This window comes from Crocodylus siamensis, chromosome 13, assembly GCF_052110815.1.
Source record: "Crocodylus siamensis isolate JL-2025a chromosome 13, ASM5211081v1, whole genome shotgun sequence".
Lineage (NCBI taxonomy): Eukaryota > Metazoa > Chordata > Crocodylia > Crocodylidae > Crocodylus > Crocodylus siamensis.
In genome coordinates, this window is record NC_143407.1 from 4,181,094 (window position 1) to 4,209,079 (window position 27,986).

General features: G+C 44.8%; 1 protein-coding gene across 3 annotated transcripts in view; it reads right to left on the bottom strand.

The window, feature by feature from the left end:
• The window catches only part of SRGAP2 (SLIT-ROBO Rho GTPase activating protein 2), a 163,794-nt gene that overhangs the window by 100,796 nt on the left and 35,012 nt on the right, over positions 1-27,986 (bottom strand). The window lies entirely within an intron of this gene.

Here is a 27,986-nt window from a genome sequence, read left to right on the forward strand (position 1 = left end):
AAAAGTGGCTGCTATTGTCCTGTGGCCACAAAGGCCACACAAAAGTAACCTGGACTCCAATACAATACACTTACAAACTAAGCATTAGTGCTGAAGACTTCATCCGTCAAAAGTATCCAGGGCATATTTGGCATTAGACACAAGTGGTCACTGCCCAAAAATGTACTGAATCTCAGGCTGGAGAGAGGACTGCAATGCTGCAGTCCCCCTTGTCAGACCGAAATCACTCCAGAGAGACTCTACCAAACTCTTCTGCTGACTCTTCCTGAAGCAGAACCAAGGCAGCTCTGACTCGGGCATTCCCAAAAGGCACCAATTTGGGATTATTCAATTAGTTACTGGGACTCCAGCTGTGCAGCTCATTATAAACCCAGCACATTGGAACAGATAAAGACAACGCTTCGGAAAAGCCAATAAAAAGGCCTTTCCTCTCGGGAAAGGTCTCCAGAAAGAACATTTTCTCTTCTTTAAAAAAAAAAACTCTGGGCAAAATGTGCATCTATGCTATCCTCTAAACCCTGACAAGTACAAGAGTGCTTTAATGCAGTTCAGAAGCAGAATCATCATTAGCGCTATTTCTTTGCATTGGTACAGCATACTGCATCCAAGGATTTCAAAGCTAGGCTTTCACACCCTCAGAAGAGCGTTCTGCAATAGGCCATTAATCTCATTTTACTGACTGAGGAGCAGAGGAACAGGATGGCCAAGCAGCAACTAGCCCCATGGTCACGCCACTAAGAATAAAGCAGAGAAGTCTCAGTCTCTGGCCCTAAAAATCTGTGTCCCCTAATTCCCAGGTAGGCAGCTAGTAGAACGGATGCTTCGCTTTTAGCTGCAGCACTAAACCAAACAAGAAAATAATCAAATACGCACTTTCATCTCGGGGACTCTGGGCACATTAAGTTAGAGCTGCCTATTGTGGCTAGAGATTTGCTGCTGGTTTTGGAAAGTGTTTAAAGCTGAATTTAAACTCCGCCACATAAATAAGCAAACTGTAGCACTCAGCATTCAGATCTTTTCACGCACAGCTTTTGTTTCTGCCTACGGACCGCATGCACGCTCAGCTTTATGATAACGGCCCGATTTGGAGCTGTGGTTGCCAGTGATTTATTCCTACAATGAGCCAGCTGATAAATAAACAGTGGAGTTTGTTAATTAAAAAAAAGCAAGAGCCCAAGTTTTCTTAGGGTGATCTCTCCTATTGGTCCAACTATGGAGTCGGGATAAAGTTAAACATCTAACTTTATCCTAATGCCACAGCTGGCCCAATAAGAGAGAGAGATCACCCTAAGAAATTCTTGCTTCTTGCATAATTTCTGGAACATCGCAGCTCTCTCACCACTCTTACGCTACCTCAAAAATGTTTTTAAAAGACCATTTTCACCGAAATAAAACATGCCAAAGGGCCGTCGATTGGCTCCCCAAGCACGTTTGTCCTCTTCAGAGCAGGGGCGCCGGACCCGATGATCTCACGAGGTCTCCTCCAGCCCTAAACTTCTGTGAACCTGTGTGAAGCGTCTGAATTGTACCTAATCTTCTACATTTCTGACCTGCTGGACTGGCTGGTGTGAGTACGTGAAGAGCAACAGCTCCGAGGAACTGAGGATTCCCAGGGAAGTGACCCTGTGTTTTGGAAGGGCATGAGCATTGGATGGAAATATTTTGGATTTTTTGTTCTTTAAAACAGCGAGGGTGAGAGTTAATGCCCCGCGTTAAACTGTAGGCCTCTCGTGCACGAAGGTGACCTTTCACAAAGCAGTTTAAACAGGCAGCTTTTTTTCCCCCTACAGCATCACCTTCAAGGGAGTTTGTAATGTGCAGCTTGAGCAGCAGTTGCAACCTGTGGAGCCCGAACACAGCACCCCACGCTGCCCAGTCTCTGTAGCTGCCACGGGAGTGCAACACTACTGGGCTGTAATTCTTCCTTCCGGCCGAGGACTGCTGGCAACCAGCAACTCCCAAGCCTCTCGCCGGGAGAACCCAGGCACAGGTTTGAGCCGTGCACATTTATTCTCAGGCAAGACATCTTGCCGTGCTCAGCCCTGCGGGCACAGGGAAGTGCCAGTGACAACTCCCCCCTCTTGCCTGGCCCGCTGCCATTTGTTTCACAGTCGGGGCACCACAGAAGCAGCCCAAGAAGGCACGCGGGGCCTGACCCTTGGGCTTCAAGCAAGCGGCTGCTGCAACCCCTCGGGCTGCAGAGCGCAGATGACCCCGCTTTGCAGAGCACTGACAAATGCTCTACCTGTTGTATCTCTGGCAAATTTGTGACACATGTTTTCCCTGCTGCATGCTCAGTTCCAGATGGCAGTAATATTTCAGGATTAACGGGGGTTGTGGGGGGAGGGGAAGGAAGCATCACTGAGCGTAAACACATTAGATCTGCTAGCAGTTATTTAAAAATTTGCTGCTTGATCTATCCCGCATTTCATCCCCCTTCAGCTTGCTCCCCGATTAGAAAGCCACTAATGGATTTGCCAAGCTTTGTATGTGCGGTGAGCTTAGTAATGTGCTATGCAATTAGACCTCTCCATCTGAGGGGTGGCTTTGTCGTTAAGACTTTGCTAAAGGAGAGAAGGTGAGCTGGCTAGATAGAGCAGATTAAGGCACAGACAGAGCATCCCATAAGGGATGCACAGTAATATAGTGTTTCCTTGGTGTAATGAATCAGTCTCCTCACCACTTAACCTAATGCTCATTTGCAAGTCTAGCAGTCAGAGTGCCAGAGAGAGCGAGAGAGGGAGAAGAGGCTGCAAGACGGAGAGCCGCTCCTCTCCTTTCCTGCACCCACTTGTCCTGGTAAAAAACTAGCCAGGCCTGTGTTGACGTCTCTACAGCCGAAGGAAAGGCTCCTCCTGATTTTAATGAACTCCGGCTCAGGCCTTAGACCTCTCACAGGGGCACAGTCTTTGAAGCTAGTCTACAGGAGGGGGAGTGGCAGAGGCACGCGGGAAGTAGATCCTCATCTGCGCAAACAGCAGCTGAACGGGCATCATGCGCTGCAGCAGGTCAGGGGCACGTTCTTAGCAACCTACTATGGAAATACAAGCCCTTGGCTCCTTTTCATCTTATTAAAAGTGGGGTCTGAAGCCTTTTCATTTAAGAAGGGTTTTATCCGCTTAGTGTGGGAGATGCGTGTGGCCGTGTGGAGTGCTGCTTGGAACCTCGCCAGCAGTGAAGCCCCGCCATTTGAGAGAGGATCCTATCATACGATTCTTCAATTAGCTGATCTATTTCTTTTAGATGCTCCTGCCGCATACTTCGAAAGAAAAGCATCTGTCTCCTTACATTTGGCATACTGCTCTTTTTCCACCAAAATGGGAGCTGAAAGTTAAAAAATGGTTCGGGTCTGTGCGCTTCATTGTTCGCGAACCAGAACGCTGTGACATCCACCACCAAGCTCTCAATGTATTTCTTAGGGTGCTGCTGCTGCTGCTTCGGAGCACTGAGAGAATACCGAAAAAGTGGCCCTACTATTACGAAATTTGAGGGCTCGGAAAATAACTTCATGGTTTTATTTAGCATCCATATTTCATCTACCAGATTGCAATAGGTACAAGCAGGGAAACATGAACAAATGTGGACATATGCTCTTTAAGATGCAGCAGACCAAGACTTCAACCCGCACTGGTTCTCTCTCATTTCTACCCACGTGACTACCAGCTTGCACCATTAAACAGCCTGTCGATTGAGCCACTGTTCCCTATCCCGACATACCGGGGCGCTCACTTGTCACAGAGACGTAGGTAGTGCGATCCCTTTGCAAACGAAACAGAAAAGCAGCTTTGGGGTTCTCTGCTGAACCGGCAAGACGAAAAACAGTTCAGGCCCAGCAACTGCTTCTCTCATACATCCATCTGTACATTTAGGGCTTTGTTCCCCGCTCTGTGGTTTCTCGGGGGGGCGGGGGGGAAAGGCAGCTACTCCACTGGTGCACGCATGTACAAGCAGCTGATGTTAGAAGCAATACGCAGCATGTGTGTCAGAAAGCAAGGTGGGTAGGGGGAAGGAGGGGAGACTGCTAAGAGGGGTAATTCAGTTGTTACATGACCTGCATTAGTTATTCCCTCCCACTCCCTGTTAACCTTTCATTGATTGTTATAGAAAGTGGAAGCAAGGTGAGCTCAGCACTTCTGCACCAGCAACATGCTTGTAATAGCTCAGGCAACCGCTCTCGTAGCAAGTAGAAGAAAACCACAGCAACTCAATGTAGTGACTGCAGAACCCACAAAGGGCCAGAAAGGTGCAGGGCAGCCTCTATTATTTGCATTGATTTCAGCTGTAGTTGGCATCTTGCATCATGGAGACGCATGCAAGGGAGAAAGGACTAGAAAAGAAAAAAAAAAAAGTCAGGGGAACGTGCTCTACACTGCAGGTTCAACGCAGTAAACTCAGAACCTGGCCCAATACGGCTACGTGCTGAATGAGCTCAGCATCCACTGGTTTCAGCAGGATACTGGGGACGCTCAGAGATTCAGGCCTCTTCACGGTGAGCACAGCTCAGTCTTTTAATGAGATGGACTTCAACTACACAAGACAGATCCCAAGGCGAGAGTAAAACTAAGAACCCCCAAACACCAGGCCTGTTGCACCGGAGGCTGCAGTAGGCGACATGAAGCCCCTTCTTGGCCTTCAGTGGCAACCACACCTGACAAAAAGGGCTCATTTCCTAAGGCTCACCTTGTTAAAACGTGAGCACCTCTAGAAAACACCATACCAGTCTGACTATAAGTACCACAACGAGCGCAGTTCACTTCAAACTTAATATTGAAGTTTCTCCGAACAAGCTCTCTCACCCGCCCTTTGCCTGCTAAACACCATGGCAAATGGGTAACCTTTTCCTCCCACAGAATGTGCTGCATCAGGACTTTTTCTCTGTAAATAAACTCACTGTTTCTGCAAGAGGAAAAGTAACAGCTGATAGGGATGCGAGCAGTGGGGAACAATAGGCCATTGAATACCAGTGCACCCAGTCTGAGGGGTGAAGTTAGAGAAGGGCAATCTTGCTCATCGATTTTTTTCAGCAGTGCTTTGCTTTGGCCACAAATAAAATAACATCAAGAAGGCAGGAATTTCCTGGAGCTCCCCGAGCTTTCAAGGGCATAAAATGTCTTCTTGTTATCCCACTGCTTGCACAGGCCCCGAAGTTTTTTCGAACATACCATGAGAACATACCAGGGCACAGTCAAATGCAGTGCATGTGGTAGAGCTGTGGGTTACTGTATTACACAGGAGCTTTTCTACCACTGCAGGCACAAGAGCCGCTGCTTGCATATTGTGCTCTCTCTTTTTCATCCGTCCAGTTGCACATCAGAATTATCTTCCTCCTTCTAAAAAAAAAAAAAAAAAAAAAAAATCCATTTCCCTTTTAAAAACATTATAACCTTTGCCAGTGCCATCATTTGTTATGGGCCAAGTCCCAGGACCAGCAGCACCCTGAATCCACTTTCACACAGCTGCTATTGTCATGTCACGCAGACATTCAAGTCTCACATCATCCATCACTGGAGGCCCTCAAGCTGGAAGCATTTCCAGCCCTTATTACCAGGCTGCTGGATTTTCAGGTTAGCAGTGCTGGCTCTCAGCAAAGTTGCACAGCTCAGCCTCTGTAACTCTTACAAGAGTAAAATGGGCTTGCTTTTGAAAAGTACGGCCAACTCCACACACCAAAAAAAACCCCAAAACCCCCACCGTACTAAAGAGAGGACAAAAATCCACTGCCACCCCATGCAGAGGGCGTGTACCTCTATTTTTGTACCTGGTTTCCAGCATTGCGACAGCATCAGCAGCTACAGGAAGCACAGTTCCAGTTTACTGCTTCCAAGGGAAGTGGCAGCTTCCGGGAAATCACTGTTGCAATACTGCCTGCACTAGTTACTAGTGGGCAGTAGAGCCGCATAATAAGTATTATTTCATCTTTAATAGTATGTCGCCATCTTTCTCATTCATCTGTTTTCAAGGGCAAATGAGCCTTGATCCCCACTGGAAACTGAAGCTTCAGGAATAAGGAAGAAAAGAGATTTCTTCAGGTTCCTGCAGAGTCAGTGGCTGAACCAAGATTAAAACCTCCTGCCTTCTCGTTCCCCGTCTTGGGCTTTGCCTTAAAATGCCGTGCTGCGCAAACTCCCTCACTAAGCACACGTTAACACGTCCCCGGGAACAAGAGGATGCCGAGAAAAAACCGGTTCTGTCTACTTACAAACATGAGAAACAACTGCCACCCACTGCACCACGTTCAACGTTGTGTTATGACGTGCCTTAGACAGAAAGGGCAGAGGTGCAAAGCATAATATAATCCCAGAAGATCTGCATTCCTTTCATAGCCAACTTCAATACTTCAAGCTCAGCATTTCAACATGGCTACGAGAACAAATTCAAGTTGCCACCTGGCTTGCCTTGTAATTTGAGAGTTAAGGTCGGCAGAGAAAGCCGACACTCAACCGTCTCCCTTTTATTTTCATTTATCATTCGGCACGCTCCCCTTAGGATTGGTATGGGACAGTTCAATGGATAAACGACAAGAAAAACAGGAAAAATAAGCTAACGGGAGGCAAACACGCAAAGGACTGCTGAAGGTGCTGGACTGTTCTCTCCCTCTCAAGTAAATATGCTTCCAGTTTCATTTTTATTTTAAGCAAACTGCTTTAAAAACAAAACAACAAAAAAACAAGAGTGAAAGCTTAGCAATTCCTCGCTAAACATTTACAGAGAAAGCAGTGAGAGTTCAGAAACCACTGCGAACACTGGTCTGCGTCTACTCCACTGCATTAGTATCCAATCCAAATGGAAATAAACGGCCTTACGCCATATCCAACCTTCCACAAAAACCGGCCAATTAAAGTAACAGGGCAATAGGTATACAGCACCCAGACATAGTCCTGGGCTCTAAATACAATGAGGATTCAGCAATGCATAAAATGCACGTCAGAACAAGCTGTACTCCTCTTCCTTTACACTTTTATAAGGAGAGCTGACTGACAGAGATACATTTTTGATCCTTGCTATTTGAATACAAATTCACTAGCCTAGCCTTGCTACAGATCCTTCAACTAACCAGTGAGATGTACAGTTAAAAACACAGCGTTTTTGTTTTCAAATATTAAGGACTCACTACATTTGCGCTATCCACGATAAGGAAATGCCATCCTGCAGAACCACAACTAGAAGTCACGTCTTCATGACCTCACTTCTCTACTCAAAATTGCGGGCGAAACTCTCCTTTTTTACTTCCCTTCTGAAAAGCAAAGAACTATAGACCCCAAATGGTACCTACATTGCCACGAGCATCCTTTCCCTTGCAGAAGGACCGTCCCATTTGCAAGGCCAGCATTCAACTGAGAACGCCTCGGACTTGGTGACCAAAGTGTCAGCATGACTCGATTCGGTCTAAACCGCCCATTCACCTTGTCAGCTCAACACGATGGTAACAGCTGAACTATTCAGCACTGGGGAGGCCTCACCGACAGTACCGTGTACAGCTTTGGGCCCTACACTTCTCATAGTTTCTAGGGTCAGAAGGGACCCGAGCAGATCATCTAGTCCGACCCCTGCCGCAGCAGGAAAGAGTACTGGGGTCAAATGACCCCAGCAAGGTGTACACCTAGCCAAAAAGGATGTGGACAGACTGGAAAGAGTTCAGTGGAAAGCAACTACAATGATTAGAGGCCTGGGAAAGCATGACTTGTGTGGGAAAGCTGAAAGGACTATTTAATATGGAGAAGAGAGCACTGGGCTATCTAAAACGGACCACAATGTCTGCAGTACCAAGACAAACTTGAAATCGAGTCCTGTTTCCAACATCCCTCTTTCACACCTTTTCTGCTCGGTCCCTGGGGGCTTCCCTTTTTGCCCTTACTGCTCCGACCTCACACAAGACTTTGCCCATTATTGTCCTACGTGTCTGATCAGTTGAATTTACACGGAAGAGACCCCCCAGTGGTGCGCAGACCACACCTCTACTTGATGTGTGCAAGCAAAAAGGCATCTGGAAACCTTAATACTTGGTGAGGGGCAGGGGCTGGGGGGCACACACCCTGATCTGGGCCACGACAAGCAGCGAGACTCCTTTTCCTCACCCCAGAGAGATGTCCAAGAGCATCCCGGGCAGATTCAAGGACAGCAGGACAGAGCATCATTTAACACGGAAAAAAATACCGATTGTGCTTTGGTAAGTAGAGCGTCTCGTGATCCCTGCCTCATCCTTTTAGAGGCACGAGCTTCATGTGAACAGCCAACTGCACTTATTCCTCCATCCCAAAAAGCATCCCCCCCCACCAGCACCTTCTAGGAGAATACCAGCTCTAGTGACATGAAACCCAAGGGGAATTAAATACCTTTCTGTCGCTTCTGGTACAGGAATGCAATTGCTGAAGACCTCATAGCTCCACTTCTCCACACTTTTACTCATACCACTGATCTCAATGTAATCTGCTTAAAGCTCTTCAAACAACTTGGCAGCTGGTTTAATCCTTCCCTCTAGATGGGGTGACTTCTACTAGTTCACAGTTCAAGTTTCATTTTTACATCATTTGACACATCTGCTTCCCCAAAGCTGCTTCTGCTAGGCACCAAAAGGTTCCTTCTTAATAACAGACATTCACCACCGTACTGTGTCTATACGAGAAAAATTAGGGAATTTCCCCTCTGGATCCCACCAATGAGAACTGCTGTTAAAATTGATTTGCCAGCTGATCATTTGTTTCCTGGGAGTGTGACGACACACAAGAGAAATGCTTTCCCATGTGATTTTGCAGAAATTTGGGAAATCTCTCGGGGAAATTCAACTGCTCAGTAAGCAGAACGCAAACAAAGCAGAAACGAAACCCATCCTCCTTGGATGCCATAGTGACTTTTCCTCCTTAAGACGAGCGTTTTCACAATCGCCGTCGTGATGCGAATGCCCCTGAAGGTACGCTTTAAGCAGGAGATGTCTCAGCGCGGAGGACGGCACCCTCACCAAAAGACCGTTTGGGGGTGGGCTTAGAGGAAAGTAATGACAACTCCTACCAACCACTGCCATGTGGATAAGCAGAAAGAAAAAGCTGGCTCTTGCTCTACAGCGGGGGAAGTTTCCTGTTTAGTCAAAAGGGATGAATCACAGGGCTTTAACTCAAAAATAAACTGGTCCCCCTTTTGCCTCCTTCAAACCTGGCATGTGGACCCTAAGGAGAGGCTCTGGACTCCTTTCAAATCACACCAGTGATTCCTTGCTCCTGAGGTCACCAAAGGAGAGAGGGAGTTTCTGCTCAAAACAGTTTTCAACACAACCTCCTTCACTAGGAGGTAGACAGCATTTTTCTCTAGTAAAACACATTGCACTAGGACATCTGGAAGCACTCTATACCAAAGTAGTAGGCCTCCTAAACCCACTGTGATCAAGTATCATCATCATTTGATGATTAGCCATGTTAACTGAGGCACACAGAAGCAAGCTGAAATGTCTTATTCAGCATCACATGGTGAGCTACCAGTACGCGGGTTTTGACCTCTTGGGTCACCTCTTCTATTCCAAGCCACGTTCCTGCACAGAGAAGTAATATCATCGCCATACAAGAAGTTTCATTTCTTCAGTGATTTTTCTACTTTATAAGACTGCTGGAACTGAAGGGCAAACCAGGTGAATCACAGACTTGACAATTTGGTATTCCAGGAAGAACAAGAAATCTGCACTGATCTTGAGACCCCAGATGCAACAGACATGCCAACATGACACGTTCCCATCCTAGTCCCAGATGCCAAGGCATTTAAAAAGCAGGACGACTTGGGAAGGGGTTGGGAGGTAAAAAATAAAAGGAAACTGCTCCTAGTTTGCATGCAAGATTTTTTTTAAAAAACCCTCACCCATGCAGATCCGCTGGCTGAGCAACGGCTCTGCAAACTTGCTGCCTGCCATCTCGCCTAACCGGAAAAGTCCCTTGCGACTCCTTTGCGAGGACTGGTCCTCCTCACATTTTAACGTCATATAGATTAAAGACGAGCAGAGATGCTCTAAAGTCCTTAAAGCAAAAGCAGTCTGTACATTGGCAGAGGCAAGGGTGCGAGTTCCAGACTGAAGAGCTTCAACTGCGGCCCAGCGAGCCATTCATTTTGCGGTCCACAAGCGAGCGCACGGGTCACAACTTCACAGAGCTCCTAAAAAGGTCGACAAGCCTGAATTTACAAGTATGACTCTTGCCAGGATTTTTTCCTCTTTCAAGTGATTCAATAGCATGTCAGAGGCAAAGGGCTCCAAAATGAGCATGCAGCCACCTTACACAGTAGGCTGAAGCAGTAATTTTAGATTGTGGCCTCGCCTGCTATCAGTTTGTTCGACAGAAACTCCCGTCTCCCGAAGGCTATAATTAACTTATGCTCTACATGTTAGAGAGATGTGCAATAAGGCAGACATTGGTCATTTATCCCTTTAAAACTCTCCAAGGAGGTTACGGTTAAAGCTATAGTTTAGTTTAAATATATATTCCACTTAGCTTCAAAACTTGACCAAAAGCAGGGAATAAACCTAAAAATAAATATCAGAAAACGCTTCTGGGTTGGAGTTTCTAACATCGTGTTGCTAGCTGATTTTTGAGGTAGAGAGAAGGCTTCAAGGAAGTGAGCAGAAAAAAGGTCTGAACAACTTGGAAAACACAAAAGAAATGGTCGGATGCGCACATTCCCAGAAAGGAAGCACACAGCCAATATGGAAGTCAAACATTAAAAGGAAGGAAAAACCATGGCAAGATCCCTTCAAGTATGGTAATATTACAATACAGTGCCTTTGGGCATCCTAAAACCAGCTCTTAAAAAACCACTAAGCATAACCTGATTACAGCCAGACAGTCAGAAAACAGCATCATGTCTGGATCGCCATAGCCCCTAACCTGTCTCTGAAGAAAAGGGAGGGGAGGAATGACATATAGCTACATTGTGATATGTCACAGGGCCCAGGCGATGGCTGGAATTTGCCAAAAAGTCTGACTATTTGTTCCTATATTCCAGCTTTTCCATCAAGTAGAGATGCAGCAGTTTGGTATAAAAGATTGAGCTCAAATGATTTTTTTTAAAAGTAGAAAATAAGGCTGTGACAAACAGGCAACAGTCTGTTGGCACTTTTGGAGACCACAGAGATAAAATGACTCAGAAAGGCCTACAGGTATGAGTCACAAAATCAGAACTTCGTAGAACGAAAAATGCATCAGTAGTCCAACGCTGTCAATGCGCAGCAGCGTTAAAACCTCCTACGGCACGTAGGGCCTAGTCTGCTCCAGCAGACGTGACAAAAAGGGAAGGAGGAAGGAAGGAACGTAGTCTTTCGATTAGGATGCTACAGGCAGGTGATCTTGGCTGCCTTTTCTACCCTGCCAGTAATACTGTCCGGCCTGGAAAGATTCATTCACCTCTACGCCTCAAGGTCTTTGAGCAAGGGACACCGTTGCTTCGCTGCCTCAAAAGGAATGAAAAAGTATTCAATGAACGATAAGAGCACTTAGATAAAATGTTGCTTTAGCATTACAAATTCTTCTACTGATTATTCATCCTAGTCTGGATTGTTTTAAAGTATGATGAGGTCACTGATGACCACGTAAGACTTAACATAAGTGCAGTATACTGCACTTTCTGTAACAGCAAAGTTCAGTTTGGGTTTTCCATTTATTACACAGCAAGATACTGGAGGACGCTTTCACTCCCTCCTTCTCCCCCCGCACGTCTCATTATATTCCGAGTCGTTAATTTCTCGGGTCTCTCGGATCTTGTAGTGTCTACATAGAGATCTATGTCGAGTCACGACAAAAGGGAAAAAATGTCATTTATGTTCTGAACATGCCTTCATTACATTCAGTTGCGCACTACACAAAACCACATCTGGTGGGATGAAAAATCCTACACGTTTCTACCGTGTTTTCCAGCTATCGATCTCCATAAGCTTTTACACGTTTACAAATACGCCCCTGTCACCCGTGGCACAACGAAAGCCTGGTGCATCCAGGATTCACAGGCTGGGAAACTCAAAGGGCTTGCCCAGAGGCCAGCCCTCAAATCAAGGCAGTACTTAGACACGTGCTTAAAGCTAACCAGATGGGCTAACAGAAGTCAAGAAGTCGCTTTAACGTGTGCAGGACTATTAATTTGTGCAAGTCTATTTTGGGTGGTTGGCACTTGTGAAGCGACACTAACACAGACCATGCTATTGGCATTCCTGGGGTGGATGTTTAGAAAGCAAGTGAGGATTGAACTTCCCGGCACAGGATTCAGCGTTGTAACAAACCTGGATAATCCCCGACGTGGTCAAGAGTCACCAATAAACTATTGCCCATCACTGACCCAATAACATTAACCATAGACAAAGCCACAGTAGTTGTGACAAGCCCAAGTTCAGCAGCACACGCAATAAGGGTTTCCTTTGAAATCCAGGAACTATATGATCAGCAAGCAAAGTCACTAAGCACTTTATCAATACGTTTCCAAAGGGTCCTTTTGAAAGACAGCTCAGGTTTTAGGCCTACTTGTCTCCCTATGAGGGTCCACAATGTTTGAAAAGGTTTCTTACATACTCTATACACATCTTCAGAGATAAGGACTATAAAGAGGTGTAGTCTCCCTTTAAAAACATCTCAGCTCTCCTTTTCTTATATTATTTCCTGCCTCTAATGCTATGTTATCTTAGGTTCAGTGTTGTAGTGCTTTTTTGTTGTTGGTCTGTTTGTCAGGGGTTAGATCCAATTTACACAACGGCGCAAGAGGCAGATAACTGCAAGGAAGAGAGATAAACATTTCCAATAATGGCATAACAGCAGTCCAGGTCTCCAGAGGCTGGTGGGGGGGAAAAAAAAAGGGGGTACCTACTCTTTCTTCTCATTAGAGATAACTCTGAAGCGTGCTACATTTTGCAATGCTTCTTTGTATTTTTATCCCTACAGAAAGCAACTTTCCCCAGGTTAAAAGTAGCAGTTCATTTCCTCTAAAGACAGTCCCAGCTTTGTAGCCTAAAGCGCTAAGGTACAGACAAATGCATCTAATTTGAAGAGCAATCAATGCCCAGCCATTCTTATCTCCAGCTCATGGTGTTAATATATATCCACACATCCTGCGGTGCATGGCTGCACATTTGAAATAGCTGTGCATTTTGCAAGACATAGCATATGGTGAATTATGCAATTTAACCTTATCCACGCTCTTTTGGGCAGCTTGTCAGCGCTGACTCAAACTGCTTCCTGTTAAACCAATCCTGCAGGGAAGAGCGAAGGAGGCTCGCGGGGATTTTAGATTTCGGAAGAATGCTCTCCCTTCTGAATGCCCTTTTGCCTTCCTGCTATCCTGGGGCTGCGTCTCTCTCAAGTCCCAGACTTCCATACATAACCTACCACCCATCTCCAGTGACTACTTAAAACCGGGGCAAAATGTGGCCCACGGGCAAAATGCAGCCCACCAGGCCATTCTATCCAGCCCGCGGGGCCCCTAAAAAAATTTAGAAAATTAATATTTAGCTGCCCCTGGATGCCCATCGTGCGGCCCTCGACGGCTTGCCAAAACTCAGTAAGCGGCCCTCCACCTGAAATAATTGCCTGCCCCCGATTTAAACCATCCCTAAATTCTTATTGCAGAAGGGGATTCCTTCTCCCAAACAATTGCCGGACCCAATATGGACGAGAAAAGTGAATTTTCAAGTGCAACAATTAAATAAGCCAGCAGTTGATTTTCAGCCTGGATGGAATAAGGAGGATTTGAAAGACACGCTGAACATTTTGAGCTAGCCTCCTGCCAGATTTCTCATGAGCCAATGAGGGGTAAGACATCACCAGAATATAAGTTTCTATAAAAATGTTCCCCCGGGGCGCCCGGGGATTTCCACTGGTTGTTGCACAAGACATGTCTGTGCAAAAAGAGGAGGAAGGGGGTGGAAAAAGAAAAACAACAAAAAATGCTTAGTTCCTCCTGGCCAGAGCTAGACGATGTTCTGGCAGACTGCACAACACGGCACTGAAGTAAAACCAGCCCCATTAACATGGTTTCTGAAACCAATCCTGTCATTACCGTTCAACCTTCCACCTTCAATCCCCACTGTATTTTCCAGTTAGATTGCAAAATAAATTGCCTTTGATGGCAGAGTTTTCATCAGTTGGGCAATAAATACAATTTGCCTGGTCTGATATTCTTAAGGAACAGCGGTCCTTTGACAAACGGTCTTAAAGTGAGAGGTTTTGCATTTCCTTACAGACAAGTGAAAAGGTCTACTAGCGAGTGCCAGGAGTCAACACAATTATACTCAGTTGTCTACAAAGCCCAACATTACAAAATTCAGTGCCTCGCACATTGAGGAGGAGGGGATAAGGAGATCTTCCATCTCAAGCCACTGCTACTGTGGTCGGACTAGAGCAACTGGGAAACAGGAGATATACATTCAAATCCTGGCCCTGCCACTGCTTCACTGTGGGCACGTCTACATGAGATGTGTTAATGTGCATTAGCCCAATTTAAAGCAGGTTATGGGCACACGTCGACATGTGCACACCCTTCAATGCGCATTAAAAATGGCAAAATTAGGCTAATCGCACCTAAATGTGATACCTGAAAATGCAGGTATCAAACTTCGGCGCGATTAGTTAATGCACATTAATGCATGTGTAGAAGTGACCCAGCACTAACTTTAGTGCCAGGTCTGCCAGCCACTTAGGGCACATGGCAGGGCCGCAGGGACTTGGCATTAACTTCCTTGCCAAACCCCTGCACGTGTAGACACCTGCCAAAAACCGCTTAATGCGCATTAAATTTCTTCAAAGAAATTCATCTACTGTAGTACTGCTAGTGCATCCATCACCATATTATATGGACATCACACTTTTTTATCAGTGCATTACTTTTTTTCCCCCCTGCCTGTCAGACAAGAATACCACCTATACTTAGGAAGCACCAAGAGCCTCTGATGAAAACCACTATCCGACTCTGCCCCAATTCAGAATGGCTTCAAAGTTACGCAGGCTTTCAAGACAGCAATAAATAAATACACCACTTACCTCCTACATAGCACAAATGTGGCTTTTTCACACACGACATTCTGTGGACCTGAGCAACAAGAACTCACAGCTAAATCAGTACGCTGTTACGTTCAGCATTTTGGGGGGAAATGAAGTCCAAAATGAGCACCATCCTGGTCCAAGGTCAGCCTCAGGATGCTTACATACACAGAGGCAAAATTAAACCCAGACACAAAGTTACTTCACCAGCCTGTAAAGCATGAATATGAATAAGCCCCCAGCTGTTAGAACAGCAAGGTGTTATCAGCTCACTGAAATTTCTCTCCCTAGAAAGCATAAGCAGCTCAAGCTCTTACCCACGGAAACTGCCATACAGCATTTCAATTCACAGAGGGATACTTTAGCAAAAGAAGACCCATAAAAACAATTAATAGAGAACTGGCATAATCAGTGGTTGGATACAGTTCATATGTTTAGGCGCTGAAGATGTAAATGGCAGCCAGTCTTACATGCAAAGCTCCACTATCAACCCAAGACAGTCAGCCCAAGAAGGGTGTGTTTTTTGGGTTTTGTTGGGTTGTTGTTTTTGTTTGTTGGTTTGTTTGTTTTTTTTTGGGGGGTGGGGAGGAGAGAGAGGAGGAAAACATATAAAAAGCAATCTGGAGTGATCAGATATCAAAACCTTTGATGGCCAAAGAGAGCTCTTGCACTAGGTTTAGGATGAGTTTTATAGAAAGGTTCTCTGGAGTGGTTATATATTGCAACAAGTCTTCCCATGTGATGTCTTCCAATCTGCAAAATTAAGTGAAATAGCCTCAGCTTTTGAATTGCTGCCACTAACCAACCACAGCAACCATCCGAGCCTCTACCATACCACCAACATATATGAATATTAGACATGCAACACCTGAGCAAAAGCCTGGCTGCGTTTCAGTAGTGCCTGACATGATCCACGAGGATGCTGCAGGATTTCAGTAGCTGGCACCTGTATCATTCTTCGAGCATCGTGAAGTGGCAGAAGCATACAGTATTAATTCACAGGGAGCGGCTCCTAACCCATTCTCACTCTGAAGTGGATACAGCTGGCCAGAAACACAGAGCAGCCTGTCTACATTGACTAACTGGGCACTGATATCCGAGTCGAGGAAGAAAGAGGAACCAGGCGCTTTCAGCTCTTCATTTCGCGGAAGGAAACGTGGGCACTTCTGAATGAAGAACGTTGTACTGAGAGGCTTCATGCTAGTGAACAAAGGAAGTGAAATTGCTGTATTAAGGGAGAGGCTGGCACATGTTTCCAACAGAAACATCTGCTTAATCCAGCACAGGAAACCTGTCTGCAGGAAACAGCAAAGCAGGGCTGAAAGGCAGACACCATTGACCCCACTGCATTCCTGGTAGCAGGGAACAGGTAAATACGGCCCCTGAATGGATGCACCGATTCCAGCGAGCACATTCGTTCTGGCTATCAGGATGTTTGCTTCGGGCCCCTTGCTCTTCGGGGCATTGTCTGCCTCTTGATCCTATCCATTATCTAGTGCCATAAGAATGCTTTACAGAGAAAAGTTTAGAGAAGCAGGCCTTACTGAAGAAAGCCAGGGAGAAGCAAGAACCACAACCTGAAATCTCGCCACGGTGACAGCCTCAGATTCCTATACAGATCAGACAATTTAACAGCTTGCAGCTGCCTCTATCAAACATTACATAAAAAGAGAAGCCCCCCCAAAAAGAGACCTCCTTATGCAGTCATCTGCTTCTGTCTCTGCCAAACCCCCTTCCTTTTTCTTTCTTTCTTTTTTCTTTTTTTTTTTTTAAACCACTATAGTAGATCTATCTTCTTTACCTGAAAGCCAAGTGGCCTGACTCCAGTATATTTTAACAGACAAGATCCAACTTGGACCTGTATCACAATCATATTACAATCCACATAAAAACTTGAAAAAGAAGCATTAGCTTTATTTTCTCACTGCTTTGTACCTGCGTTAGGGCTCCCAACCTAAATTTCCATCACAAAAACACAGGCAGACATCGAGAGCAGCACCAGCAGGTGTTAAAGGAGGCCATTTCAGCCCCTCCACGAACAAGTCATCCAACGTGCATCTCACTTGCCATGCTTCCCTGTTACGCATACGGGCCATAAAACAAGGCTTCCATCGATCTCCATTAAACGTCGACAATTGAGAACCATCAACGGCACGCTGCAAATGCAAATACGTTCATCTAACGCTCACTACCACACGCACTCACACTTGACTGCTTAACATCACAGGGTGGGATTCAAGGAAGCCTAATCAATTCAGTGAGGTTTGACTGCCGGGTATAGATTATTACCATTTTCATTTTCACTCTGATAGTTATACTTCTTTTTTTTTTTTTTTTTTTTAACAACTGCAGGTGCTGGAAGGGGGGCATGCTTTTTCAGACACTGGTTCCTTTCATTTCTTCCACCTTCCCCAGTTTCTGACATGCTGCAGTAAGACCTCTGGGTACAAAAGCTTCTGCATCTCTGATTTAGAAAGTCTATAAAAGGTGCATCTCTGATTTAGGCAGTCTATAAATCTACCTGCCTCCCGACTAACACAGCTAACTACCTCTGCGCTAGGCTTCCCCATTTCAAAGAGATTTACTCCTTCCAACTCAACACTACTCCTTCGCGACCACTGTCCGACCCTTTCAGCATCCACTTGGCAGAGTGGGAGTACAAAACGCCATGTAGAGGAACCATTTAATAGCAGGACCTCCAGCCCAAGGTTTTACATATTTATTTATTCTAGCTGAGTGGAAAGTAAAGACTCCACCTATTAGTGATGTTTGAAACAGAAGTGAAAAGGCTCCTTATATTTCTACCTTAAAAAAAAAAAAGAAATGGTTTGGCTGCATTATGCCAAATATTGCAAGGATTTTAATTTTCATGGCAGAACAGCATTGAGCTGAATTGAATTATTCATGAGATCTATGCAACGTGATCATTATTTTTGGCGTTCAGCTTATGCGTGTGCCACGTCAACTCCTTTTAGAAATCCCAAATTAGGCAAGGTACATACACATAGTTAAAGCAATGAGGTGACACATGTCCCACTGTCTATGTACACACGCACGCGCACGCCCGAGTACATACAAAGACACAGCTTTCAGAATGAACTTGCCTTCCGTACCCTTTTCCAGAATAGCGACAGTCTTTATTTTAAAATATATCGACTTCCTAGAGCTCAGCAGCCTTTCACTGCCATACAAGCCAATAAGGGAGCACAGCCCATCCTCTCATTTTCCCCATGAGGGCTGAGCTCATTGTGGGGAGACGCATGCACCAACAGCCTTGGCAGAATCACTGCTTCTCCTTCTGCGAATAAAGGTTGCATAAATTTGCCTTCACCCATCTCCCAAGCAAAGCAGGGGCTAACAGAGCTGAGCCAGCACACCAAGAAATTCATCTGCACCCTGTGGTTAGGGCTAGCACAGCTTCTTTTCTAAGATCTGGGGTCAGCAACGACCACTTGCCCTGCCCCTTCCTCGGGGCCTTTAGCAGAGCACAAATGAGACCTGTTCCACTTTTCAGAAAGTCCACAAGACTCAGGAAAAGCAGTGCACAGACCAAATCCCGCAGGAGAGACTCTCTTTAATGCATCCTCTTATAGCCAGGTATTGATCACGTGCCATGCATTAAAGAACTTCTGGATGCCACAGAAACTCACCTCCAGATCCCTAGAAACAGGAAAGGCAACATCAGCATTTGGTTAAAAAAGAATACATCAACCATCCCTTTTGAGCAGCTAAAATGAATCAGCTATTCTTTTTTCAGATCATGGATAGTGCAGGGAGTGAGGGCAAGGAACAGGGTCGTGGAGTACTGAGTGCAACTAAAATGAGTGAACTACTTGCCCAGGCCCACAAGCCACACCACAGTCTCCCCCAAAACCAGGCAAAATTAAGGCAACAGTTCTACAAAAAAAGCAGGGCTTCAAGAAGAAAACAGTCTAAATATTGCTGCTTCGTTACTGGCTTTTGCCGCATTCTCACCCCAGTTCCTTATAGCTGTCCCGTCTTAAAGGATCGCTTCTTTAGGACCGGGACTTTGTCTTATGTCACGGAAGACACCCACTCTATCACCTGGGAGGTCAAAGTGACAAGGACAGACGGGAAATGACTATTTCTGAATAAAGCAAATCTGCTATGCTTCAGCAATAGCTCCTTCTCTTTCCCCTTCCCTCAAGCTTGTGGAATACTAAACAGAAACCGCCCCACCGCCGCATATTGCATGGGACGGCGGGGCCTTGCCAGGATCCAGCCTGCCTACAAGAACAGACTCGAACGGCGCTGATCGTACAAGATGCGGAAAAGAGAAACCATCTCTTCACACAGGGCTGAGACGACATAAGAAGTGGAGTTCAAGCCCCCTCACCTACATACAGAGGAAGAAACAGCGGGACGCTAATGAGGCCAGGATGAAAAGAAAGCGTCTGTCATTATATGCTATTTTACTCCTGATGTACTAATACATTGATTTAGCCCGAACGACACTGCAAAGTCCATTTGTTCCCGTTTGTGCTCATGACTTCAAAGCTGAACTACCAGGTCCCCGTAGGACACGTGCATGCCTAACTGCCTTCTCAAATGGTTAATAATGAAGGCCTACATGCATTTCCCTTTGCCCTCATGGAGTGATTAATGTTCCCTCTATGAAGCTCTGAGGTCCTCCCAGCCCTGACCCTGTCCCTCCCCCTCCATTTTATTGCTATCACCCCGTGCCACAGCCCTCATAAATCCTGGTCTGGGATGGAGGTGCAGGGTGACGGGGTATAGGAGCCTCTAGAGCCATCACAGAGCCTCTTCATTCCTTTGACAATGGGACAATTTTTTGATCGACATACAGCATTTTGGGGGGGAAAATTCAATATGGCTCCACCAAGGTACACCAAGGACTACCCAGGTTTCCATTTCCTATCATCATCAAAAAAAGTTAGGAGCAAAATTCCGGGATTCAGTTCCCCACCATCACTGAGGGGCCTTCTAAAAATTTCCTAATCTTTGGGGTCAGTTTTCCCACCTGCAAAGCACACATCTCTCTTTGAGGAGTACATCAGAGCTTAACTGTAGTTTAGAAAGTGCTCTAAGCTGCTTGGGTAAGAGACACCATAGAAATATCATCAAACGGCTGAAGATTACCAATTATTCCTTTAAAAAAAAAACAACACGAAGAAGTCTGCAGGTTGTGACAGTCCTAATCAATCAGACCAGAACGCGGCATTCCAGCACACAGTCCATTAAATCACATCAGGATGACTGATGCTTACACCCCTTCGAAGCGTTTTCCACATAAATTCTTCTTCCCTCCCACTCTCTATCCAAACCTTAAAGAAATCGTCCTCATTTCTCCAAAGGAAAGATAACCCCCTGTCTCTGGAGCCTTCACCACAATCAGGACATCGATTATCCACAGAAATGCTAACATAGTGCATTATTAGCTGTCCAACTATTTTGCCAGGTAGTCAGAAACTCAGTGGCTTGACTTCACGTATGAAACGCCGGCCTTTAGACTGGTTTTAAAAATGTTCTTTTGTCTTCACAACCTTTAGAGAAAGACACGCACAACACCCAAGTACCAAGTCACGCAGAAGTGAACTCCAAGTCAAAAATCGCCAAAACCTACACCACTAGCTGGTACCTAAAGAAATTTTACCTTCCTATCTCCGTTACTACCAAGCTGGCCAAACACCATCTGCAGAAGATAAGGTACACTTTTTATAACATGCATGCAGTCCACTTCTTTCTTCCCACTTCTTTTCAGCAAAGCAGTTCTTCTGACTATAGAAGATACCCATTACTATTGATTCATGTTGGAAGCTCTCACTCCCTTATTCATATTATGACAGTCTCACCAAACGTCAAGTATTACCTTTTAAAACCATCTCAGATCAGATTCTTATTTGGCCAAAGCATCCAGAAATAACAGAAATCTATCCATTCAATATTTTGCTATAATTAAATTCACTCAGGGGATCAGAGAGGCAGAGAAGTCTAGGAGAGCTTTCTTTTCAGTCCTGTAAGTTTTAAACATGGGTGTGTGGGAGCTTCACCTCGCTGCTGGTCCATATAAAAACAGAGAAACTTCACTTTCACTTGATATTCTAAGGAGAAAACCCTATATTCAACCGTTATCTCCCAAAGTCCTAAGAGCAACTGATGTTATCTGGTGATCAAACTGGCCTATGTCAGACAACCAAGAAACCGAGTGGAACGCCACTTTTTTAGTGGTTATCCGGAAAACTTTGCTTCAAACCAGCAAGTTTGTTCAAAGGTAATAGCTCTGTACAGTGAAATATTGATTACAATCAAAACCCATTCACTTCAGTGGACTTCCCAGGGACTCGAGCATCTATCTTCCAGGACATGTACAGAGTTTAGGAAGAATCAGGTCTTTTGGCTGGGGAGTTTACGCTACCAGACATGCTACGTATAATAGCATTAAATCATTTTTAACCCAATAAAGCGATGCTTACTCTAAAAGCTGCAATAAAAAAGGGGGCTATGCTATAATTCCTCAATGAAGGTAAAAAATTCCCTTGGCAAATTATGTCATTTAGTTAGTGATATAAACAGAATGATTAGTGTTCGTTTCTGATCTAATTTCATCTCCGGATTTCCTTCCCCACCCCCTTTGGTAACTGATACATTAACATGCATAAATGATCAAAATGTGCACGAAGCAAGATGAAGAGGAGAAAATGTAAATACTTCTAATCAAAAAGGAAAAAGGTAAATACTTCTAATCAACAGGAAGGCAGTTAAGAGATCTTCAGAAATCATGCCTAATAGATCGCCAAGGTCATTGGTTGTTGCAAGGGGTCGACAAAAACCCCCCAGCAAAATCCAAAATGATGGACCATGTAGTTGCTTCACATGAACGATTAAAAAAAAAAAAAAAAAAGTCTTGTTTCATGTTTTGGTTGATATTCAACAACCCTAAATAGAGCCACGCCTTCGACGTGCCTTACTGATAAAGGAAGAGAGAGCAAGAGGCAGCTTTTTTTTTTCTTTTAAATAGGGCCGGGTAGCTATGCAACTGCTAAGAGATAACCTTGAGCTAGTGCTACTACTCCCGATGAGTTCCCAAGTTGCCATGGCAACTAACACCTTTCTCCGATACTGTCAATATGTTTCCCCCCTTCCGGTCTCCTTTGATTTACTACTAGTTACAAGCCATGCAAGTCGCCACCAAAACTACAAGGCTTTCTAAAATCCTGCAGATTAAGTCTTTTTAGCACTGCAAGGCTGGATTAGCTCTTTCAGAGCTCTCGTGCTGCAGCAAGGAGACCCGCACCTGTTTGATCATTAATAGCCAGAGTCCAAGCTAGCTACAGCCGCGCAGTCTGGAGCTCTCTATGGCGCTTCATTTATGCAACCCCTGAGGGTATCTATGGGTTTCCTCTCAATTGGTCCCATTTTTCTCCTCCCCCTGGTATAGCTGATAAATATCTCAATCAATCAAGAAGGGAAACAGCGAATACTAAAGAGCCTGAAAGAAAAAACCACAAGAAAAGAAAGAAGTAGTCAATCGTAGGAGGGGGAACAGCTATATTTGAACAGTCTGGTCTATAAAGGCAATGTCTGGGCCGCAATACAAAGAATGCTGAAAAACAAGAAAGAAGCGCTGAAGATTTAATTAACCTTTGCTATCTTAAGGAGGTAGGTGGATGAACATCGTAGCTGTTTTACAAATGACTCCAAAGGCATTAAAGAGATCTCAAGGACTTGCCCAAGCTATCACACTAGGAAATCTCCTGTTCCAACCTTTGGACTCCCTCTTCTTGCTTTCTTCAGAGCAATATCAAAGGCTGCCATAAATTACAATAAATTACATTAATCAGCTTAATGCGCCTTTAAATAAGAATTTAGGAGATTACAGAGTCTATTCTAAGTCCATTTTAAATAATTTACAAACGAGATCAAGTTAGAGATGTTTCAAGTCTCATACCTATTTCCAAACACAAGATCTAACACATTATTTACAAAGGACCCGAAAAACTGTTTCAAGATCTTTTGGCAATCCTTGCCCTTGCCTCTTTGGGCCATACTGTGGCCACCGTCACTTGCATAAGACAACAGTGGCACTACTGGACAACGTATATTAGAGGGTCATTGGCCTTTTTACCTTATTTCCAGCCACAACGTACCAAACCCCCAAAAGAAGTGAACAGGATATTTATGAAATGAGTGAGGAACACCAAGCGTCTCAATCTTGAACTTCCAGCTTCTGTTTCCAATACTATTCCCCATGGAAGTCCCATTAAAAGTTTCTTCACTGAAGGCCCAATGGACTAACCTGTTTGCATCTAGCAACACTGTTCTGTTCAATTAACAAGCCAACCTAAAATAAATAAAAATACCCTGGTAAACAGATTAGCAATATAAAACAGCCTACTCCCTTCATTTTAGACAAACTTGTCTGCAGGTAGAGGATACCTCATCACACTAGATACCGGGCCTATTCACAAAAATGGTAGAAAAATAAGTCTGGGAAGAACATCTTGCCCAACCCTGTGCTCAAGGCAGAATCAATCCAGTCTAAAACCACCCTAGCCACTCGCTTGTCCAAACCGCACTTAAAGACTGGCAATGATGGAGAGTCCTGTCCTGTACTTAGCCAGAGGGATTCATCCCAGTAACAAGTGTAAAGATTTTCTAGGCTCAATTTAAGACCATGACTTCTGGCCCTGTCCACTATAGACAAAGACTAGCCAGTAACACTTTCTGTAGTTGAAAGGTGCCATCCAAACTTCCCTAAGTATTCGTCAGACCAGAAGAGCACCAGTTCTTCCAACCCTTTCTCTTCAGCGATGCTTCCTAGACCTCTAATAAATGTCTGTTGTTCTAGACCCTTCCCAACTTGTCCATAATCTTTCCTGAAGTCTGGCACCCAAACCTAGACATTTACTCCAGGCGAGGCCTCAGCACCGCTGAAGAGCGTGGAAGAATCGCATCCCACCGTCCCTGAATTCTAGGTGGCATTCTTTTTAATACAACCCATCATGATATTTGGCTTCCCCCCCGCCAACAAAAATACCACACTGTTGACTCATTTTCAGCATGTGGTCCAGTAACACACAGCCAGTTGTTCCCCGTTTCGTTTCTGTGCAGCTGAGCGCTCCGACTCACGTGCAGTACTTTACTCTTGGCCTTGCTAAATCCCATCCAATGAATTTCAGCTCATTTCTGCAATTTAGCAAGGTCCATCTAAATCCTTATCCTATCCTCTTAGTGTCTGCTAGCTGGCCAAGCTTGCTGTCATCCGCAGCTTGACTAAGTGTGCGCTCAGTCAACTCTCGCAAGTCATTCTTGAAGAGACTGAATAATGCCGGAGCCAGAACATGCTCCTGGATAACTCTCCCACTTAGATCTCAAGCCATTGATAGCGACTCCTTGAGGCAGGCAATCCAACCAGTTACGCACAGACCTCAGAGTAGTTTCATCTAGATCATATTCTGTTAGCTTATTTATGAAAATGACGGGAGACTATATGAAAAGCCTTAATAAATATACCACATTCCCTGCTTTCCCCCATCCACAAAGCCAGGTCGCCTTGTCACAGAACGAAATCAGGTTGGCCAAGCCTGACTGGCTCTTAACAAATCCACCTTGGTTCTTCCTGATCACCTTGTTACCTCCCAAGTGCTTAGAAACAGATCATTAGATGAGTTGATGATATGCTCAGCTATCTTCCTGGGTACTGGGGTTAGACAGGCTAGTCTGTAACTTTTTTTTTTTTTTAAACAGACAAAGACTCGGCACTTCAGATCTGTCCATTTCCACTTTCCCAGGACCGTGTTGACCTCCATAAGTTCTTAAAATAATTGCCAACAGCTCTGCAATTTCCTCGGCCCATTCTTTAAGTGCACCAGGATGAATTTCATCCAGCCCTAGTGATGTGAAAACATCCAGCTTGTCTAAGTAATCGCGAACCTGTTCTTTCCCTCCTCTAGGCTGATTATTTCCTGTCTTATCTTTGCTGATAACTCTACCTGTCATTTGACAGCTGACCTTTTTCACAAAGGAGGCTCAAGTAGAAAAGGCATTAAATACTTGAGCCTTCTCTGCATCTTCTATTGTCAAGATTATCCCCTTCATTGACCAAGGAAGCCACGCTTCCCTTGGTCTTCCTTTTGCCTGTACTCACCCTTAGCAATATGGCCAAGGTTCCCATTTTTTTTTCAAAATAATCACCTTGACTGAAGCATTTATTCTACTCTGCTTCACAATTATCTGTAAAATCAGTAAGGAACTTTGGTTTCCTTGGATTTCAACTGTCCAGAACAGGAACCATCTTTATACAGGAGACGTGTACGTGCCCGGTTCGACAAGGACCTGTTCTGACCCAAACCAACTAAAACTGTAACAAATATTCAAAAGAGATCCAACTTCCTTCCTTTATGCATTTGGAAGCCTATGTCCTAGTACCATTTTTCTATTAACTGTAGCACCATTATTATAAATATATTTGAAGTGATTTTTACTCAGGGTTTGACAAGTCAGGTTGTTTGACAATATTTTTCCTTGCTGTATGCACGTGGATTTATTCCTGTAGAGCCGCTTAGGAGGTATGCATTTGATAAGGCCCCCGGGGCAGGGGGTCAGACTCGAAGATCTGTTGAGGTCCCTTCCGACCCAAGCATCTATGAATCACCTCAAAGGTGCAAGTGGAGCCTTCGGATGCCTGAGGAAATGGATGTTTGAAGATCATGACATCAGATCTGAAACTGCGCTCATGGTTAAGTCAAGCAGCTGCGATCCCCACCTTACTGTATGGAGCCAAGACATGGACCACATGCAGGAGACACAGCAAGTCGCTGGAAAAGTACCATCAACGCTGCCTGCAGAAGATCCTGGGAATCCAGCGGAAAGACAGACGTACCAACATTAGCATCTTCTCGCAAACAAACACCGCGAGCATCAACGTAACGATCATCCGATACCAACTTGGCTGAGCCAGCCACATCAGCTGGATATCCAACTCCAGGTTCCTGAAGCAAGTTTTACTCTCCCAGCTTAGTTAAGGCATACGCTCAAGAGGGAGGCCGACAAAGCGCTTCAAGGATGTCCTCAAGGCCAACCTGAAAAAACCGCAACTTCAAAAACGCAATGCCTAGGACCGCCCCGAAAGAAGGAAGAGTCCGCTGCAAGGATCTCCATACTTTGAAACCTTTATGACAGGAGACGGAAAAGCGGGAGTGGCAGAAACAGCGTGTTATGCACCAAATCCAGCACCCCGTATGGAAACACGTGCCCCAGTTGCAGCAGAACCTGTCAATCCCAGATCAGCCCCATCAGCCGCCTTCAGATCCACGGGTAAGGAAGCCATCGAAGACAACCATCCCCGATTGCAAGGGACTGCCAGCGATGGAACTGGTGTGCAAACCCAGGGTTATGTACATTCGAAGGAATGATTTACCCTGCAAACAGGTAAGGCTGAATTTTGGGACTACCAATTCTAGGCAGTTTTATAGACGAAAGACTTTTGATGCATACTTCTGGCATCAGAAACAGCTAGGGACTGCAAGTCCAAAGCTTCTGAAAAGCATAGCAAATTTTTATGATGCACCTACATCCCAAGACAAAAAAAAAAATCATGATTACTTGACTATATGAATGAAAGACAAGGAGTGGAAGGGAGGGAGAAATGTTAGAAAAACTCATCATAGTTACCTGTTTTTATTATTTGGTGCCTTTTTTTTTTTCATTCTCTTTTTGCCTAGCAGCAGTAAATTTAGAGTCACCACCAGCGTTAAGCTGTGACCTGAATGAATGCCATTTACGAAATCGCTTCCACGGCTAACGTGAAGAAAACACAAGGATAAATAAAAGGGAATGGATAGCATAACCATTATTTGGAGCAAGTCAAGGGTTTAATCCCTCCGTGCGCTAGACAACCTCAGCAACTATGCGAATAGAATTGAACCCTTCATTTAACCCTAACTTTAGCATTTTCTCAAATGAGACTATTCCGTGGTAAAAGCTTTTCCTTCCTACACAAGCGAGGTCAACAGCATGCAGGAAGTAGGTCGGCTACTTAGACAATGATGTTGAGAGACAACGAGTATTGCTGGAGCCCAGCAATGGCCGATTGCTCTTGTTGTTTATTAACAATAACAATAATAACAACAACAATAACAACAACAACAGTTATTAGTAATAGCAAGAGTAATTTCAAGGCAGGTCACATCTCGTGCACTGGGTACATCAACAGTATGGAGATTTAAAAAAAAAATCTAAGCCTGAGAGCTGATTTGCTGAAAACTGGATGATGAAAGATGCTAGAACCAAATCCTCATCCAGCTGCTTATTAGCCAGCAGATTATAGGCAACAGCCATCAACTCTGCAATCACGACTCAGGGCAGCACACATCAAGACCAAGTTTACTAAGAAAGGGAATATTGGCCAAGGCATCAGAATCCTCACTTCCAACTTCTGAACAGTCCCAGAGGTTCTCACTGTTGCCTTTGGATGAGGCATAAGAGGAAGGGAAAAATCTTAGTCTATTATTGCATTTTACAGATGCATTTTGCAGGTCTGCATTCAACTATTAAAACACAGACGAGGCTAGAAGGACTACAATCCCTCATTTGTTTCAAAGTTGGGAGAAAACTGTACCAAAAAGTAAGGTCCAGCTATTGCCACTAGGGTAAAAATTCATCCTAGGAGTCTGAAATACTTCAGCAACTATTAGAGTCAAAAAGTTGTTTCCCCGTAATAAGAACTACATGCCAGAATAAATCCAACCTTCTCGAAGAAGAAGCATGTAGGGATGGGGAACTCGAGTCACACAAGGGTAAGAAGATGCACTCAGACTGTGCCAAAAAAAAGCAAGGAGGTTATTGTTCTTCACGTTACAGAAGATCCCGCAGAAAGAAAGAAACACTGCTCCAGCCTCGGCCGTGCGTCCTGGGCTTAGAGAACAATCATTCTACAAACGCTCGCTTCACATCAGGCGATTAGCTCTTATCAAGTCAAATAGGTTTTTTTTATAACTATATTTTAAAAGATAT